This window comes from Neodiprion pinetum, chromosome 5 (assembly GCF_021155775.2).
Source record: "Neodiprion pinetum isolate iyNeoPine1 chromosome 5, iyNeoPine1.2, whole genome shotgun sequence".
Classification (NCBI taxonomy): domain Eukaryota; kingdom Metazoa; phylum Arthropoda; class Insecta; order Hymenoptera; family Diprionidae; genus Neodiprion; species Neodiprion pinetum.
Genome location: NC_060236.1, coordinates 34,239,692 through 34,256,214, shown reverse-complemented (window position 1 = coordinate 34,256,214; position 16,523 = coordinate 34,239,692). Strand labels below are relative to the sequence as shown.

General features: G+C 41.5%; 1 protein-coding gene across 3 annotated transcripts in view; it reads right to left on the bottom strand.

Moving 5' to 3' along the window:
- LOC124218834 (Protein tyrosine phosphatase 99A) overlaps positions 1-16,523 on the bottom strand; it is a 303,594-nt gene that overhangs the window by 35,443 nt on the left and 251,628 nt on the right. The window lies entirely within an intron of this gene.

Genomic DNA, 16,523 nt, shown 5'->3' with positions numbered 1-16,523 from the left:
TCTCGACCAGAAGCTCTATCGAGTATAGAGCTAAGAGCGAAGGAGAAAAGAAAATATTACAATAACGGGACAGTTGATTATACCTTCCATTGCAATATTGGAAAAACTTAATTTTCCGCAAAACCAATGAAAATTATAATAATATTATATTAGATGGATGCCCAGCAGTGGTACGTGTGTAATATTATCGCTTTCTAACTATGGATGTAAAATTTTCGGATCGAAAAGTTGAACAGCATTTGACTTGTTCGGTATGAGGATATTGTCGTTATTGTATATCTATACGTATTAGGATGGTTCTATATTTATGGCGTTAATGAATTTTTTCCGGGCCACTCCCCAAATCGACTCCAAATAATTTCCCCGTTTATAATACACGTGCTCGGCCACATTCTCCGTTACATGTATTTTATTGTAAAAAAAAAAAAAAAAAAATAGTAAATATTGAGATCCCTTTATCGCGCGGTGCTTAAAAATCACACTCCGAATCATAAAATCTGTGTGAATTTTTTCAGATTTTAAAAAGTGGTGTTTTGCTAAAACGTGATTAAGATGGAAGAGGATGATGTACATGGGCTGTTAATTTGACGTGGAATACATATATATATATATACACACATATATTGCATAATATTTTTACTCTGATACCCGTACGTATTTTGCATGTATTACGATAGGAAAATTCGCTTCGATCATTCTGAATATTCCCCTTTGGTGAAATGGATTGGGGAGGTGTAGATTCTTAGCAGGGGAGATTCGAGCCAAGCCGGTACCTCTGGGATATCCCGAGGGAGCGTTGGCATAATCCTGATGTACCATTACCGGACTCCGCAAGAATTTATTTTACCATTTCTCCCATCCTGGACGCTGACGTCTTTCCACCCGTGTGCGGAAATTACGGGAAATAAATGACCAACCGTATTCCATTCGTACTAGGGTGGTCCTTAAGAAGGTCATTTTTGAATGTTGACCGGCTCATCTTCCATATCGGCTCCAAATAATTCAAAAACAATTCGTTATTTCGTTCAGATTGTTATCTCAACTCTAACCCGTGTCCGGAAGATGTCCGAGAAACATCTTTATACCAAATTTCTTGGAAATTCGTTCGTTAGATTTAATGTGTCCCTGAAAGGGTTAAATGGTTAAATCCACCCTCTTCGGATACGGGTTAGAGTTGAGATAAAAATCTAGAAAAATTAGGGAATTATTTTTGAATTATTTGGAACCGATTTGGTTGGTGAGTCGGTCAAAATTAAAAAATGACCTTTTTAAGGATCACCCTAATATATACGTCCATTATAACCCATTCCACCCCGGTTTATATATCGTGCAATCAATTTTGGTACTTATACTTGGCCAATAATCCACCAACGACGTATCCGTTATCTTGAAATATTTATTATAGGTGTCTGATCGGTCCGTTGCTAAGTTGGGTGCAGGTTGTGTAAACAACGCTGTGCAGGTTTCATCAAAATACATGATAAGAGAATGCGATAAACTCGGTGTCGACTCAAGGCGGAGAAACAGAGAAAAGCAATAAATTTGCACGAAAAGTGCTCACATCAGTTATGAATAACTTGAGATATAATAATAGTCTGCTTTGCTTGTGCAGAAGAACCTGTACAGTCCATCCGAATGCAATAAATCCTCACTAATTTTGTTTGTGAATGAATTGCTTTCGAATTACCTGAATTTGTATTTTTGTACCTTGTTCTTCAATTGACCGAAAAAACAACTTATGCACAATCAATAGAAGTCGCAGATCGTGAAGTATCGGCTTGTTTCAAAATATATCTCTGATGATTTGTGCAGAGTTCATTTACCAATAAAATGTGTGATTATTCATTGAAATTGGACCAGGAATACGAATCGGGCATTTACAAATCTTCTCGACAGTCTAAACCGTCTCCGATTATTCAATACTCAATTATTTCGATTAAAATTCATAGTATTCAATTATTTCTTCTACGTCAAGTGGTTGTCCGATAAAGTTTATTGGAATTTAATTTAGTTATTCATTTTAAACCCCACTTCACGCTTTAAATATTGTTGCAAAGGCAAGAAAATGTGACACTCGTAAGTAATTAATGTTTATGTTGTTGTCGATACTAAATTTTCTAGTTATTGTACAATTAGATTGATTTCGTTTTTATTCAACCTCAAGTCACTGTTCCGCCAGCATTAATCTATAGCAACAGTGATATGACAATATATTTCGAATGACTGTGTCAAAAAATAATAGTAAAGTACATACTGAAATTACTAGAAATCACAGATTGAAAATTAATTTATGACGTGTGCTCAGACCACATTTTCTCTGTTTATTGTAAAAAAAAAGTATACAGTTCAGGTTTAAAATTCCCTCAGTGTAGATGCAGACGAATCGAAGATGGTGGCCACCAGTCATGGAAAATTCAAGGAATTTTTCAGTAAGTCCGATAATTTTACAGCGGTATTAAACGATAAAGAATTAAGCTTCCTCAATAAATAAGCAAAATTTTAGGAACAATTTTTTCATAGCATACTTGGTTCTATGACCATTAAATAGATTGTAAACGTGTTTCTGAATAATGATCGATTTGAAGAGCTGATTCATGAAATATACTCCAATTGGCACTGTTGGTTCGAATTACAATCAGGAAAATTGATAATTTGGTCAGGTAGAGTCAGGTATTCTTATATTTTATATAACGCGAGCATGTTTCACGCGTTTTTCCATGCGTGTTTTCTGGACAGAAAGTACCTGTTTCTACGACGGTAGAGTGAATTTGCGTATGCGCATGGGCGGAGTAGTGAAGAGACCACTTTCTAGTCCTAGGAGCGTTGAAAGCACGGTCTTATAGGTAGGTCTGCGCACTCCGGCTGTAAAACCGTGCTCGAAAATGAAGCCGATGTTGTGAATTTTCGCCGCTAGCGCTAGTGAGGAAGAGGCCTACTTAGTACGCATACACTGGCCTCGGAGATTGCAGCGCTCCGGTCTTTGGTGCACAAATTGAGAAACACAGGCTTCAAGACGGTCACGCTGCGTTATACAGGAAGGGGCTTGGAGTGCCCAGACCTGTCTATAAGACCGTGGTTGAAAGTAATCATTTCTGTACTCCGCGCATGCGCTGTCGCGAACAAATCTGACATTGTGCGAACCTAACCTCAATTTCGTGCTTGGTGAAAAAACGCGTAACACACTCTTGTTATATGAAGAATCGTGTGCGATAAGTAGGCAACGGTCTTTTCTCCTCGCGTATTTTCAATACTCGTCTTCGGTTCATCTACGACTCGAATTGCAAACTTACGCTCGGCCGGTAAAGACCGAGTTTGTCTCCTTGTTACTCAACATATACTATTTTCGGCCAATTTAAGTGGCCATCACCATGTCGAATGGCCGTTCTTTCGCAGTAAGTTGTAAATTCTCCGTCTCTCGCCGGTTTTCCGGAGGCTTGTAACAACCCTGGTGGGACCTTGAAATGGGATTCAGCTCGTTCCGGGATCCCATGGTCGGGGAAATTGTCGAGGGAGACATAGACCGCGCGACCGTGTGGTGTTGGATTAATCAGAGGCATAAGTCAGTAACTGGGATAGTTGTTCTTGCTTGAGTCGCGGGCTCGAAGGCAGCCGGAGCATCGAGTGGCGGCTACGCGAAACCCGGAGCAGCAGCCGCTACAGTTGAATTGTCGAGGGCCACGGGCAATTAATAATTGAAACGCGGGCGGAGCTGCATGAGCACACCAGTCGAGAAAGGGTTTTACCGTCTTCCGATTTGCATTCGCGTTACCGCTTTGCACTAATTAATAGTGGATATTAATGGGCACCGATTTGTTACGGAAAGTTTCTAGGCGGTACCGCCACGCCGGTCGAGATAATTGCTGCAGTTTACGCTGTCCACGAATCTGCATTACCTATACCGACTTCAGACCACCAGCTTCGGGCGAACAAAAAAAAAAATCAACACCGCAATGGCTGATGCTGGGAAAAAATATTTTCAGGAATTCACCAAACTTCATTACTATGGAAATAAAATTTTAGGTTATGTTAATACTGGTTCTCTGTTTACTTGTTCGTTGATGTAGTAATGTTCATTAATCAACGTTAATGCCTTACCCTTCCCGTTACCTTGTTTTCGGTTCGAAACAAAATGCGACTTCGATTCTATACGAATTATGTGACAATGCATCCGTTTCATCGCGTCAGCTGCATCACCAGTCATTGTCACGTAATTCGTATAGAAATGAACTCGCATTTTGTTAGGACCGAAAACAAGTTGGCCGGAACGTTAAGGCATTTATGCACTTTACTATACATCGTGTACACTGTACAGTAATGTTCAATAGGTTCTGAGTGACTCACTATTCTTTTTGTATCAAAACTGGAAGGAGTTTCCTTTTTAGTAAAATTTTATGTGCCAGTGACTAGTGACGCAAGTTACGGGAGCAATAAGCGATAGGTTGATCATACATACGTAAAATTTCTGTATAAAAAAAACTCGCTTGAATTTTGATTGCAAAAGAAAGCGAGTCACTGAAGAGTTGAGCTTTCATTGGATCGATTTTTTGTACATCGATATCTCGAGAATAAACAATAAGATTTCGACAATTTTGGTCTCAATCGATGTGGTTCTTCAGGATTTCGACCTAATTAAATTTTGAACGAAATCGCCTGAGCCGTTCCCAAGTTGTCAGGAAAAACGTTGTACCTTTTTGTCACTAAGAGCAACCCGAAAATTGATGATAAAATTTCTATATGTTTGATTTCGTCTCTAGACACCAGGTTCGATTCCTGGCTTCGTCGTTAATTTTTCAATTAACCTAAAATATTCGAACTTTGCACTTTCTCTAAGATAAAATTTTTAGCCAAATTTTTAGCTGTTGTGATTGATTTCTGAGTTTGTTGTCAAAGTGAAAATCCATTTATCAAATCAAATAATGAATTTCGAAAATAATTCTAGGAGTGTCGCAAAGTTCTAGAATTGATCGGTCCTTTCAGGCGAGCGAAGTTTTCTTGCTTCTCCAGGCTCGCGTGTGCCGCAGGCTATTTAATGCACCGTTCACCTTTTAAGACCATTGGCTAATGCCTCTAATTCACAGCACTGAAAGTACTCGCTGAACAAGGAACGCGTAATGGACACGACGAGGCTGAAGACGTATCGTGAAGTTCGACCGGTTCGAGGTGCTCGATACGCGTCACGTGTCGATATACACCCAGCTCACCCTTCGCCGGCACATCCACACCATACCTCGCAGGTTAATAACGCTCAGTGGACTGCTACTAACGTCAAGTTCCATTAAATGTGGCTTTAATAGACCATCCCTGGTATTAGCTGTCTCATATATGTCGAGGGGTCGGTGCCGGCTGCGCTCTACATCATTTACGCATCACAGTTTTAGGCAAAGTGTACAGCTATAAGTGTCCATTGATCGTCTCGCGTAAACCGGAAAGAGTTTGATCAACGACAAAGTGTAGAGATAATCCAACGCTCGAGGGACTTTTCCACTTATCGGTATAACATGGTCGTTGACGATAATATCCACCGTAACACGGCTCTTTGATAGGTATCGAATTTTCATAAAATTATGATACCGAGGATTTAAAAAGTCAGGTTGACTACGGCGGTAAATGAACAATTCATAGTGATTTTAGCATGGTTGTTTATTCTTTGGTAGCGCATCTTAAGCGTACTTGATCTGAAAACTCTGAATCAAAGCGTATCGAAAAGTAAGATGTATACCCTGTAAAAAAATGCGGTGTGGACTTTGATAGAATGTTTTTTGGTGTCGATCTAACACGCCAATTTTTTACGGTGTAAATTCTGATGGCCCTGCATGTGAGCAGCGTAGATTTTGAAATTCTATGGTACCTAAGTTCGATTACCGCATCCTTAATCATTCGATGTCGTGACCGTTCTACTTTTCGATCCTCACGACTCGCAAAACGAAAGGAACCATTAAGCTTGTGTGATGTGTGTCGTTTATTGTTATTTTCTACCCTCGTTCCTAACAAAGTGTATCAACGGATGGTGTATGTGATGTGTATATTTAGCCAGCACTCAAATCAATAAAACATGATTAAAACCTTAAATACACAATGACCAGACCGTGTAGAGGCACTCGAGGCGGGAGGGTGAGCAGATGTTGCACACCTTGTTCCCTGTTTTTCGCCAATGTACGCCATGATTGATTGTTCCATGCCCACTCCACGACTGTGTAACATTCATGCCGATAAAACACGCCGGAAGAGGCTTCATTAATTTTGAATGGAAATCAAATTGCTTCGTGGATACACGAGCAGTCTACTAGTACTTGATTCCGTTAGCAAAATTTCAAACACTTCGCATCATTCGATACTTTCGTCTCTCTTTTGCCGTTCGTCCGGTTATTTGCTAAATAGAGAGTACCTATCCCATTCGCCCGGTTTCATCATGCCGTTGAAACTGCTATTTTATTCAATCGGTTTCATCGCCCACAAACCGTTATTTACATACTAATGAGAACTATTGATCTGTTCGTTAAATTGGAATGGAACTGATGCGTTTTATATTATAAATTCGATAGTAATCATTGACACTTCAACTCATGGTATTAATCCGCACACAATACGGTAATTTATCAATTGGAATCGAAATGCTTTTGCAGAATACAGCAGCTGTTATACGCTGCAGCGTGCCAGAAAACTTCGCTACAGCGGCCAGTCTTCGAGGAACTTAATTAAATTGGATTAAACGAATTGTGATCCATGATTTTATAGTCCGTAGGTAAACGATCGTGACTCGTTGGACACGTGTTGTAAATTTCAACCGCCCCATTGGTGGTAAAAATTGCGTTCGAAAATCGTCAGAGGAGGATAAATGTTTCGCTACATACTGAAAGTTATATTATGTCTAGGTTGATGAAAGAAACGAGGAGGGAATTTTTATAGCTAGGGGAAATTCTTCGTCACAAAGAATGTTAGTTACGTGAAGAATCTGGTTTATATACACACGCCTCTTACTTTATTAATAATCTCGGGTAGAGGTTCAATTATTGCGGTCAGCTGTAAAAAGTGTTAAAGCGATCTCTTACGGCCACCCCCCGTCCCATATGGTTCGGGCATTAATCTCCTCGACGAGGAACGTTTTTCGGTCATTGTGTGTCCTGCAAATTGGCTCAACCGGGAAGTCAAAGTAGTTCCCTTAGGCTACAGAGTCTGAGCTCCGCTTCGGATTTCCCACCCTGTGTTAACTGGATTCATCAAACGGTCAACCCGGCACAAGTGTGGCTCTTGAGAACGGTCAGTCATCCCTGTTTGTCTTCGCTAGAGCAACATTAAGATTTGCTTCAAGGATTACAAGGGTGAAAACGGCGACCCGAGGTCGGCTCAAATACCGCGCGCAAACCGCTTTGCTCGACACTTCTTTCATATTGATCCAAATTTTCAGAGAGTCACACCCGGCGGCAAGAATTTATTCCCCGTTCATCTCCCTTCGCGGTGTTTTCTACAAAATTTTGTTATGCAAGGCGGCCAGTTCTTCATCTCATTTCACCGAGAGTCGTTCAGGGCTCTCTTCGCCGCTCTTATCGCACACCTTTTCAAGAGTTCGGCGAAGATGCTGGCATTACTTAGGTGACACGACTTCTCGTGTTACTTCCTCAATTAAAACTTCTCCACTATCCATCCACCGCATTCCCCTGCATATTCCTGCTCCGCTCTCCGGGTATTGGAAGTATGGGCTGAACTATTGATCAGAATTCTCTTTTGTTGGACGTGTCTAGCCTCCCGATATTGAAATGAAAGACTTGGACCTCCCGCCGCCCACCCCCTGATTCTCTCAAGATTGATATCTCCCTTATTATCCGTTATTCACTTCGGCCGGAGTATCCTCGCAAGAATTTCATCTTCAACATTAATTATCCAAACTTTGGTGGAGCGGAAACACATGCCTGACATGATGGTTATCTGCAGCCCTCCAGCTGGTGCTCCTCTGAAGCCTAAGTTTCACTTGGTTGTAGGTACGTCTAATTGTCTGTCCGTTGCCTGCGATTATCATAAGCTTCTCTGTTTGGGACAGGTCAAAAGTTGGCTCGGGGCTTCCGAATTTCAATACCTTGAGGGGTTCCGTGGTAGGTATTTGATGAGTTTAGGAACACGTGGATCTTCGATGGTTGAACCGATCGGCGGCTATTTTCCGGAGTAAACTTTCCCTCTCTTCGAAGCGAAACGGTAGTAACGTAAAACTCATTGTAGGTGCAGCTGTCGTTCATCAATCGCGGTTTCATTTCGATCATTAGCTCGCCCCGCGTTCGATTCGGCTACCGCATGACATATGGGCTGCAGATTACGATCAATCGGTCAAATAACTGTCACATTTGTTCCTATCCGCGTTACACGGCATGGATATCGTGCGTCAAAAGCCGGCCTGACAACGCGTTCGGGTTTATACCATCAGCCTCGAATAGATGCTTATTCGTATTCAAACGCGACAGTACAGATAATGTGCTTATCGAAGTTTCCCGTTCCGTGTGATCGATCAGTGGAAAGTATTTTTCACCACCGTACTGACGAGAAAATATGTGCACGAACAAAAAAGCAGATACGCCGGAGGATTAATTGTCCTCATATTTCTTGGCAAAAAAATGTATTTAACGCGAAACCTGATATGGGAATGGATATGCGTTATCAGATTTGATGACGCCACTACGCCTACGGTGTACTTCGGGACCCGAATGTCCTTATAAGTGACGTTAGCCACGGCCATGGTATCCCTGTGCGATAAAAAAAAAAAATCGGAAGAAACACAACTTAATCTCGACTCTCGCCTCGAATCCTGAAATAGTAGACAAGGCGCCGTTTCGTTGGGCCAGCAAAGCTCGCTAGATTCCAGGGTAATGATATCGCAGTAAACCTGGCGGCATAAAGCGTGACTAGATTCCTAGTCCGCTCTCCATAAACTAACTTACCAGTTATATCACACTTCTATAACCGTGACAGCTAGTTTAATCCAGAGTAAAGTAAGTTACTCTTTGCTTCGGGCCCTTCGCGGACCATCGCCATTTTGAATATTTGTTTCAGAAGGATGGCGAGTCGAGAATTCATACTTTTTTGTCGGTTTTCTCATGGTAAAGTAGCACGTTGAGTATTTATCAAATTTGCGTTTTCGTCTTTACGTCAATTATCAATAATCCAACGATTGCGTATAATTTGGAATCGAACAAGATCAGCAGCACGTTCACTGCAGTTCACCGAATTTTTACCGCACTACGAATGGTGTAGTATTGGAATTCCGTTAGCGTGACGCGGTGCAGTCAAGACGGTTCCATTCACGTTATAATATTACTCGCAAATGTCGGAGGGAAACAATACTTCGTCAGAATTTGAATTTAAATCTTGGTTCGACGTTTGAATACTGATAGAAAGATGCGGAGGTGGAGGCCGGGGTCGAGGCTTAGAGAGACAGGGTAAATTGATTCAGAATTCAACCTCGAGTCCATAGAATGGGAGAAGAGTTTAAACCAGTTGTGGAAAAAAATCTGCGTCTAGTTATTCCGCGACTAAAAATACCTCTGGCGACTTGAATCACATTTCCCGAAAAAGGTCTTGTCCCTCGACAATATATCCATACCTATACCATGCCCTTGTACAAGGGTATATCATCGAGAAGAGGAAGATAAGTGCGCTGGAGGTGGATGAAGAAAACAGAAACTCGAGTTACGGGAAAAAGGAGAAAATTTCTTTCGTTCTCCGCGGAGCTGAGGGAGAGAAAGAGAGGGCGAATCGGCCAGCTACGAGTTAGTTGATACGTCAGATATACGAGACTCCCTTGCTCCGTATAAGGAGAGAGGTTCGAATGGTAGGACGATCTATCAAATGTATCGCGTTTCCAGCACTACATCTGCAAATCGGGGCTCAGACGCTTCTCTCAAGGATCCTCTTCCTCATCGGATGGGGAGTGTAACGTTTAGCGCACACGGTATTCAATTTATTTCAACCGACTCAATCACAAACAAACAGTTGAAACGCCCAAATACATTGCGTAGATTCATGGGCTGGAAATTAGAGAATTACCAGCGCGTGGTTCAATGTTGTACGTTACAACGCTGAAAGGTTTAATAGGCCGATTTTACGGGTAGATTTTAGAGACTGGAAATTAGTTCACTCCACTTAACGTTGATTCGATACTTTTTGGTAATCTCGTCACAAGGTAGTCTCCCATTGAGCAATTATCGAACTAATTTAATTCTTGTTGATCAAATTCAGTGTCAGTGGAGTTTCGGAAAAATAAATATTTAACGATATTGACACGATGAAAAAAGAAATCGCCTTCGTGAGATTTTAAAGAACTGTAATTACGAATAAAACGAGTCGTTACTCAGTGAGGTCTGGTTAGTGTATTTGATTTTTAACAATTCAAATCGTTTTAAAGAGAAAGATCCGGATCTTAACTCTCTTGTTTGTAATTTCAGTATTAGTTTTTCTTGCATTTTCAGTAAAATCATCCTAGCTTACGAATATAAAAATTAGGTAAATACCCAATACGCGACTATATTGATTTTCGACTCAACAACCTCCTTGAATTATAACCATTGTAGTATTGATAAATCGTCCTAATGAATGAAGAGAATCGTTCGAGAGTACCTTCCTACCAACCGGAGATAATTAAACCGGGTCTTTTTCAAATTTATTCGCTTGGCTCGTCGTCGATACTGTGAAGCTTTAATAAGACGAACTTTAATTATTAAGCTGCTGGCGGAAGTGAATTACTGTTTTCAACTTCGGCATGGTGTTACCGGCGTAAGCCTCTTCGCTCCTTCAGAACTCGTTGCGGTTCTGTATAATACCTTCGCGAAATTGAACTAATCCATGGAAGGCGTGAGTTTTGCGAAATCACCGAATTGCCGAGTTAAGCATTTTTCAACGTCCGTTGCGTGGTGGTATCATCTTATACGCGAAAGCGGAAGACGATAGTGACTCGATATGATGTTTTGGTAAGGTAACTATGCCAGTTATTGACCCTTTTACTTTTCAAAATTATAAATTGACGGCACGAATTGTGAGTTTCTCACAATATGGCGGTAAAAAATTTCAAATTTGATCGAATCTGAAAAATAAATCCTACCCAGGAGTCTTTAGGTTCGCTGATTACGAATCTGAAATCAGATTTTGAAAATTCAGTATGTCAAAACAAATCAGCGACTCTGAGAAACCGTGCATAGAATTTTTCGACCGCGTTCGATCAAATTTGAAATCTTCGTCCGTTATATTGTATCCGCCATTTTGAATTTTTCAAATTCGATTTCAGATTCGAAATCAGTGATCCCAAAAACCATGGAATACTATCTTGATGGAAAACTTGGCTCAGCGCAATAATGTGCGACTCAGAGGGTTAAGCCTGAACTGTAACTCCGGTTGCCTGCCTCAGGCACACGGATCGTTACGCGATTAGAAAAGCTCACAATACAATATTCCATAATGAAAAGTGACGTATACACACGAGATCCGAAAGGTGCGTCCAGACATCTACCTTACACAAGAAGAGATGAGAGACTAACTGGAAAGCACGGTGTCGCCTATCTCGGACTTGTTGGGTCGGATAAATACGGGCTGGAGGATTGGGTCAATCCCTTGAGAATTTTGAAAGCTCGAGAATGACGTCACAAGCCAAGATGATTTATCAGGACGTTTCCTAATACTTTGCCCAGGTACCTGGGGGCTGTTGGGCCGACGGAAGACGGCGCTATCCACGGCTGCAGATGTATGGGTGGTACATTTGTCTTTGCAAACGTGTCTTCTCGCCGTTTCGGGGGACGGGAGATTCTTTGCCGGGTTGGGTTAGGATGGCGGATTTCCACCTCGAGGAGATGCTGAGGGAAAGGGCGAGTCGGCCGTGCGCCTCAGGTGTGTGTCTCACCTAGCAATTTGGCGAAAGGACCCTCTTATTTGGCCCTTATTCAATCTCGAGTGCCGTTTGTGAAAGAAATCGGCGTCGTTTCACCGGGGAATCTTTGCTCCTACATCTTGTCACCTCTATACTTTTCACTTTCTAATCTTCACACCGGCCGCACTCCTCTCATCTTGCAGTGGGTTTTCCTTTTCTGATAAATCTTGGAATAAGTATTTTCCGACTTACCTCCCACATCGACCCGTTTCTTCGGGTTCAATTTCTTTATCAGGAACATTTCACTCAGTTTTCATTACAGTTTCAGGATGTGATAGAAATTTTTTGGCCATAAAAAACGACTCGGTTCCACTGATAACCTGCAGTGGTTACAAATGTATTATTGGGAGAAAAGACGTGGCGCAGAGATATTATACATACACTCCATTTTATTTCATCCCTGGATCAATCATCCTGTCGCTTATCGTAGCGTGAATCCTTCTGAAAAAAGTGAAAAAAAAATAAAAATATCTCCAATTCATAGCCTAACGATACGGAATACATCATTTCCCGCTTCGAACGGATGACATATTGTTACTTTTCTCCGAGGCTCATTTATTCTTTCTGTTAATGTAGATTAAGTATAAACATAGGTGGGAATATTCTGACCAACAAAAACACGTACGAATCTTGATTGTGCAAAGGTGTTTGAGGTATACAAAAGTTACTATTTTATGCGAAGTTGCTAGTTTAGAGAGCTAGAATGGTTGTAAAATGACGTATAACATTTTAATCCGTGTATAAAATGGTGAAATAAACTCCGAGAGTTTCGTTCGTGACGATCCTTTGAAATTAATAAGCTGCTTGTTGTCTGGCTTCAACGAAGCTTTACACGTACGTTCTCCATTAGCTGCACTGCAGGGACTAGACTTTATTAGGTCAAATTCATTAGGTAATTTGGTAGTATCTACCGCCCGAGGAAACTTGCGTAGGAGAAACAAGATTCCATACGAACGCGGTCGTCCGTCTGTGTGTTTTTGCACACAGTGAAAACATGCCCTGCATGCCAGGTCCTTGGGAGCTTCCGATATCCAAACACCGGCACGTCGCTTCCTTCGTTTTGAGAGGTCCTACAGATTTCGCATTGACACTGATTTGAAGTGGAGTTCTCGACGCCAAAGCTCCGAATAATAACACGAACTTCATGCGAGACTTGCAGGGTCTCGAGACCCGAGTCGAAATTTTAACCCTGCGGTAGACATGCAGGTACTTAGTAAAGCCTTATCAAATCCTTTTTAGACCTTATGTTAATCTTATTTAGAACCTTGAGAGACCTAATCTCTGCTCAATATTTATACACATCATGATCTGCGACATCCACTGTAACATATTCTAGTGCTGCATGTCCTGCTCCTCTTACGTAAAAGTCTACTTGCGGAATTGAGGTTCTCACGTATTGTAAAGTGTTTGATCAATGAGTTTGATTTCGGAATTCTGACTCGTTCTTGAATAACTTGCGCGTCTGCCGCCAGGGGCGCCGTAGCGCAATTTCTTCCCGCGTTTGAAGTGTCCAAAGGTGAGAGGTCGAACTAACTTTGAGCATTCATATATGGACTGCTACTAACCATTAGCGCGGTTGTCGTAGGGCAAGACACTCATAATTTTGAGATTCCGTTCTAGTTTAAAATGAAACCAACAGATCCCATCAAAGATTTGTAAATTGAGATTATGAATTTTATTAGAAGTGAAACATCGGTTTCGTGACGAGTGAAAAAAGATAGGCATTTTCAAAAACAATTACTTTGTATCTTGCTGCGTAGTTGTAAAGTTATTCTATAGTCATGCTGTGATCAAATTATTATATGTCTTTGGATGATTCATCGTGTTGTACATCGATATTTGCTGTATCCGATAATCTTGTACCGAATATACTACACTCTACGGTTAAGGATACAGTGGGCCCATACGGAGGTCTTAAATACGTTTTACTTTGAATCTAACCGTGGAAAAAATGGAAATATGTGCCAAGTTTATATCTAGAAGAGGGATCACTATTTAATAGAAGATAGTCCTCCGCATCTTCCATTACCTCCTCTGTAGGTCCTATTTATCCCCTACCGAACGTAGAACTTTGCAGGCTTATATTAGGGCCAAAATTTCGACTTCGGTTGTTCTTTCAACTGTGCCGGGAACTTGTGGTTGCTTGGAGAAGGTACAGCTGGGCATTCCAAGACGCGGAAACACTGCGTGGCAAATGATCATTGGCAAAAAGGTAGGTGCAAAAAAAGTATGAGATAAGGGTTGGGGCCCTCGGAGTTATTCGGAATCTTCCAACGGTGGTTTATTTTTTTCCTCCTATCTACTTTATATTCCAAGAATCCTTCCTGAGGCTGGACACGACATTTTTATAGTCTCTACATTACAGTGTCATTTCCTTTATCCAAGTCGCATCTGTCTTTCATCAATCACTCGAGTGAGCTTTTTTAACTCAAGAGCTGAACGCGTTGGACGGAATTGATTTTATTCAAGCCGAAGATTCCGCAAGGAGAAGATCAAATCTTGACTTCTAAAGAGGACCCGCGTTCCCTTCGCGATACCGCAGATGTAATTTTCATTCCGTTTTCCATCGGAGCTGTCTTATCTTCATGAGAAGTGAAATCTAATCAACGCTGACAAAATTGTAAGTTCAGGATTGAGGGAGAGAAAGCGTTGTGCGGATGTCCTGGAAATGCACGAAAGTCTTTCCATTGAAATCTGGGGGCTGAAAGCCCGCCTAGACAACAATGGACTTGACTTCTTTCTACTATCGAAGCCATTGTTCAAGTTGGGAAACTCGACTAGCAACAATAATCAGCAGAGTCCTACTTTTCCTAAATATGCATTATATAACACGATCGTGCGACCATAGTTGCAAAACGAGGAACCCGTAGGTATAGTGCTCAATTAGCGGGATGCGTATCGCGCGCGAAATTCAATGATGTTGTAAATTGTCGGTTTATAGACATTAGCAAATATAATATCCAATCCATCTAGCCACTTGACGTTCAATTTGCCCGTTTAATTGATACACTGACGCATTAGCACGATGTACAAGGGAATTTGACAGTTGGTGAATACTTAATGATGCAGGAGATCATGCGCATGATTTCTCCTGATTATAACCGACAGTCAATAGAACGTGAACTATGCGGCAGACCTCGTCGTTTCAGCCCCAGGATTTTGCACGGCGGGTAATGGACGTCAGGCAATTTATTATATCCAAGGTGAATCGTTTACGTGGTATATTAAATGAATTTTAATATGCTAATCCGGTAGATTAAATAGTTTTGTAATTAAAATACATAACGCATGAAATGCATTCTAAATGGCTTTAAAATCCATGATGCGAAGTGTGTGATGGGTTTATTTGACTTGCCATATCGCGTAACTGCATTAAATCATGATATATGTAATACCGGTTATGGATTATACACTTTATTGACATACCCTTAAAGTTTTCCCAGACATTAAGCATCCTCGGATTGTATGTCTAGGTGTACCATAATCTGAAGGAGAATTTTGAAAATTTATGGATTCGAATAGCGATTCAAACCCTCCTATAACCTAGGCTAGTCTTTTCGATTGATTGATCACGTCGTTATCCGGCAAAATGTGCTTCAAGGTGATGGAAATATGGCCGCGGACCTTAATACTCGGAACAAATTTGAATCCAACTTTGGAACCCCTGGCGCTCAACTATTCAGTTCAATATCTTGCGAACCGCCCAACGGAATCGGCATGTTGCTATTCGCTTGGTCCATAACGTGAGCGAATGCTCCTTTAATACTTCCCTGTCAAATCTCCGTACGGTGTAAAGTTGCCGTTCCTTCTTTTTTTCTGAACTCCCGCATCGTTTCTCATCCCCGGGTAGCGTATAACACCCTGAATATTTGATATTTATCAAAAGTTTCCACGCAAGCCGTTTGTTCTCGACCTTCTAAGCCAATGTCTTCTGGGTCCCAGAGGAGGCTCAGACTCCTCTCAATGTCTTTTTCATGTTCGGCCAAGGTCCGTACATATACAATGGAGGTGAACGAAGACCGAACGGGAACTAACTGCGCAATGTGAAAGCCAAGTTCTCAAGGTGAGATTAGCGCCGATCAAAGAAGCTGAAGACGATAAGAATGAACTTAGTTCTGTGTTATCCTAATATCTCACACTCTGGTGAACAGTGCAAGCCTGCAAATTTCAGAGTGACCCTGTGGCACTGCATGCAATTCACCGTAAGAAGGTTCGAACCACTTGGCAGCTCGCCAGTACAGTTTCGGCTCTAAATGGAAACTGTTAACTGCACGGTGGACTGGCTCTTCATGATTGGCTGCGCTGAAGATTCCTGGGCACCTCTTCTTTAACACCACTGATCTGGAACTCCACCGCTGAACGTCATTTGGATTTTCTTCTCGATTTTACCACGCTGGAGATCGATGGGCAAAGAATTTCTTCAAACCGTACAGATTTTCTCGGTTCTACTGGCACCTATGAGGTTGTTGCAGTCGTTGTTGGCAGTCGTTTATCGTTCGATTCAACGCGGACAATGGCCCTGCAGGGTGAGCCACGGCATTCCATCGTTCCTTCACTCGTTCCTCTCCATTCCTCACTTCCTCTCTCCACTTCTGGTGACAAAAGATATTTGGCCGAGTTTTGC